The 4,583-nt window shown below is 43.7% G+C and overlaps 1 long non-coding RNA gene across 1 annotated transcript; it reads left to right on the top strand.

The window, feature by feature from the left end:
* The first annotated feature begins 441 nt into the window (after positions 1-441).
* On the top strand, positions 442-1,451 carry LOC143516164 (uncharacterized). The gene is made up of 3 exons (XR_013131580.1): positions 442-519; positions 1,236-1,283; positions 1,365-1,451. It is a non-coding gene; the product is annotated as an uncharacterized LOC143516164 (long non-coding RNA).
* Positions 1,452-4,583: the final 3,132 nt, after the last annotated feature.

Consider the following 4,583-nt stretch of genomic DNA (forward strand, 5'->3'; position numbering starts at 1 on the left):
CACAGAAACAAAGGACAGCTGAAAATATGCACATAGCCTTGTGACAAAATATATGTGTCTGCCATACCAGATTCTGAAGGATGTGATTCCTGGATATGACATCACTCCTGATGCAGCAATGACTAAAATGATTTATGTACTGAGATTACTGTGACGTTCGGTGCGGCGTGAAGGATGAGACACGGATCCCTCTGTGGCGACAGACGTCACTTTTATTTGAACACACAGATAGCGCATATATCGCACGTAAAACACGTAACAGAACGGCAACGTGTGGACTTTAGACAACGACGAGCACAGGACACTGCGCGAACGCACATTAAGTAGACAAACCACATAAGTCCCACTTGATTACGAGACGAGCCACAGGTGAGACGGATGATCACAAGACATAACCGCACCTACGGAGATCCACAGACGCAGACTAGGAGTCGTAGACGACGTAAACACATGCCCAAAAGGGAGGGGCCGGGGTCCTCAACGTGACAATTACCTTTAGGGCCAACAGAGAAGTGTAAGGTGTGTATTATTTTATTCACTTTTTAAATAAAATTATTTTATTAATTTATTCACTATATTGTCATATGAGGTGAAGGTTTCAGTGTAACGTGAGCACATTAAGAACTGTCACATCAGAACCTGTGGGTTTTTTTTGTTGTTCTTGCCTCTGATGCATTGGTGTTATTACTGTTAATCCTCCACATCACCAGTAGGGACTAACATAGATGAATGATGTGTTGGCACACGGCAAATAAAATAACGCACATGTTGGAGTAGAACTAAATCTAACAAATATGTCCGGTTGTGTTTATCTGATTGTGCAGCATATTGATGCTATCAATGAGTAATTTATATCACAGTTAGACTGTGAAAACATTACATTGCCGACATTGCTAACTCCTCTCCTGTATTCACACCTTGGGGAATATAAGTAAAACAGCTGAGAAATAGCAAATGCTATGTAGCTGGCAATTTTTAATTTCTTATCCTACTCATGGATAACAGCCAAACTCAAATTATTATTTTTGTTAGACTTCTTTGTTCATTGGATTATTACTGCAGTTATGTGTCATCTTGCAGCTGCATCTGGATCATATAAGGATCATGTGGACTGATTTGAGTCTTATGAATCATCACGTTAAGAAGATCAAAATTAGGCAGTGACAGTACCTGTTCATTCATGTTACTGTATATGGCAAAACATTGTTTTATTCTTGTTTGTTGGTGTATTTCAGATAATGCCGCACAGTTTGTATGGAGAGTCGTGTGCTCCAGTTCTAAATGTAAGACACTTTCTGTTCAAAAGGAAATTGTTCAGGACCATAATGGTGCTTATTCTGAAGTCCTTTTTTTCTGCACTGTAGTCCGTATTCAGGAGAAATCCGAACATGAAACAATGGAGCCATGAAGGAGCCACACGCAAACAGCTGTGTCCAAATGTCCTGATGACCTGACACATCCTGAATAAAATCTAAAACACAGGATTACATTTTAAAGTTCTACTCTTTCTTTTAAAATACTGCTAAAACAGCATATTTGAGGTATAAGCAGATCAGTAAATATGTCTTTCCCAATATTATAGTTTCCCCCTTTGGCATCATGGTTTTTTTCTTATTTTGTCTCCACACTCTTGCCCTATTCCCCATCATGTATTGTGATGATGCCAGTAGCTCTGGCCCATCACCAAGACTCTACAGACATTCCTGTGATGGACTAAATGCTGTACTTAACTCTTCATGTGGGATTCTCAGGGGGACTGGCGGCCCAGCCAGCTCCTTCCTTATAGTGGTCGAAGGGCCCTCGGCCTACTGAAGGAGGGGAGGGGGGTTACAGGTCCTGGGATTACCTGAGGACTGAGATGTACACAATGGATGGACATATTAATTATTATTCTTGTCATAGTGCACTAAACGTAAAATGTTAGGTATATATTGTGTTACTGCAGTAATGTAATGTATGTATGTTATGTTTGTGTTTATAGGTAACCCCTGCTAGTAGTAATGGTATGCCCCAGCTTAATTAAGGGGAGGGGCTACTAGTATAAGAGGGCTTCCTCTCAGAGGCTAAGGGGGGGAGAGGTTGGTTGGTTAATGTTGGTTATTGAATATTGGAAGTAATTGTGTTGAGCCCACGAAAGTCAGGGGCTAGACTGGCTGCTGTTTGCCAGTGCTTGCTTAAAGTGCTGCTTATAAGCCTTTAGATAGATAGATAGATAGATAGATAGAGCTTTATTTATCCCTTGGGACGGATCCCTTCAGGAAATTGTATTTTTCCAGTAGCAGCGTTACAGTACCATAATGTTAACAAGGTAGTATTACAATTTAAAAATATCACTAAAACAAGATTAAGCACACAACATAATAATAATAATAACAGTAATAATAATAAACATAAACTAAGAAAAAACGGCAATGTATAAAAGGATAAGAGGATGCAATTGCACATAGCCCATTATGAGGTATTGTGATTTGGATGAACTGATTGATTAAATTGTGTCATCATATTACACATAGCCCAGTTTATAGGTGATCAGCTCAGCTGATTCCCAAACATTCTCAGTCTACCCATTGGCACATCCACCTATTAACTCCTTCTCCCTCGTTCCCAGAGAGGAGTTGTATAGTTTGATGGCCTGAGGGACAAAAGAGTGTTTGAGTCTATTAGTCCTGCACCTGGGGAGTAGTAGTCTGTCACTAAACAGACTCCTCTGTTGTATGATGACCGTGTGCAATGGGTGACTGGTGTTATCCAGGATGTCCAGTAGTTTGTTCAGTGTCCTTTTTTCTGCTACCGTCACCAGAGAGTCCAGCCTAGTGCCGACAACAGATCCTGCCCGCCTGATCAGTTTTTCTATCCTGGAAGAGTCCTTCTTGGATATACTGCCCCCCCAGCAGACCACGGTGTAGAACAGGACACTGGCCACTACCGTCTGGTAGAAAGTCAGCAGGAGTTTTCTGCATATGTTGAAGGACCGAATCTTCCTGAGAAAATACATCCTGCTCTGTCCCTTTTTGCACAGTTGCTCTGTATTGCAAGACCAGTCCAGTTTATTGTTCAGCCACAACCCCAGGTACTTGTATGATGCAACCATCTCCACCTCATCCCCTCCTACCATGATCGGTCGTGGCTTGGGTCTAGACTTCCCAAAGTCGATGACCAGCTCTTTGGTTTTTGTGGTGTTGAGCTGTAGGTGGTTTGCATTGCACCAGGTTGTAAAATCCTTCACTAGGCTCCTGTACTCCTCCTCCCTGTCATCCCTGATACACCCGACGATGGCTGTGTCATCTGCAAACTTCTGGATGTGACACAGCTCAGAGTTGTACCAGAAGTCAGCAGTGTAGAGGGTGAAGAGAAGAGGGGCCAGCACCGTGCCTTGAGGTGCTCCTATGCTGCTGATCACAGTGTCAGACGTGATGTCCACCATCTTGACATACTGTGGCCTGTTAGTGAGGTAGCTGATGATCTAGACAACCAGGCAGGGGTCCACACACATCCTGTTCAGCTTATCCTGGAGTAAAAGAGGCTGAATGGTGTTAAAAGCACTTGAGAAGTCCAGAAAAAGAATCCTCACTGTGTTCTTATTGTCCAGGTGTGAATGTGCTCTGTGTAGTAGGTAGAGGATGGCGTCATCCACGCCAACACCTGCCCGGTAAGCAAACTGCAGTCCATCCTGAGCATGTTGTATCTGGGGACTGAGGAGGCAGAGGAGGAGCCGCTCAAACGTCTTCATAATGTGCGATGTTAGTGCCACAGGTCTAAAATCATTCAGTTCACTGGGTCTGTTCTTTTTGGGAACAGGAACTATACATGAAGTTTTCCATATGGTGGGCACTTTTCCCAGCTGCAGGCTGAGATTGAAGACACGTTGTAGCGGTTCACACAGTTCATCAGCACAGTTCTTCAGTACACGAGGTAATACCATGTCAGGTCCAGGCGCTTTTTTGGGGTGGAGCTTCCTTAGTTGTTTCCTGACTTGGTCTGAAGTGATGTTTGCTGAGGTCTGTGTTGTGGTTGTGTTGTGTAGGTGTTGTGTTAAGGTCAGAGTTGAAGTTGCTGTGGTGGGAGGATAGTTGGGGGTGGGGTTGCCTGCTGCAGTATCTGGAGGAGGGTGTGATAATGAAGAGAGGGGAGATGGCTGTAGTGAATGGGGGGTTGAGGAGGACGTGGCCTGGTTAAATCTGTTGAAGAAGATGTTCAACTCATTCACTCTATCCACAGTCCCCTCCCCCGCTCTCGTCTTGGTGTTATGGCCTGTGATGTTTTTGAGACCATTCCATACCTCTCTCATGTTGTTATCTGCAAGCTTCTGCTCAATCTTCCTCCTGTAGCTATCTTTGGCTTCCCTCACACAGTGTTTTAGATCCAGATGTGCTGCTCTCATCGCCTCCCGGTTCCCGTTTCTAAAGGCAGCTTTTTTTGTGTTGATTGCAGCCTTAACTTTCTGTGTGACCCATGGCTTGTTGTTGGGGTAGCATCGTACGGTTTTTATGGGGGAGACCACATCTGTACAGAAGTTAATATAATCTGTCAGACAGTGTGTCATCGTCTCGATGTCTTCACAGTGAGAATTGAGAAGAACATCC

The sequence above is a fragment of the Brachyhypopomus gauderio genome, chromosome 6 (assembly GCF_052324685.1).
Source record: "Brachyhypopomus gauderio isolate BG-103 chromosome 6, BGAUD_0.2, whole genome shotgun sequence".
In the NCBI taxonomy this organism is placed as follows: domain Eukaryota; kingdom Metazoa; phylum Chordata; class Actinopteri; order Gymnotiformes; family Hypopomidae; genus Brachyhypopomus; species Brachyhypopomus gauderio.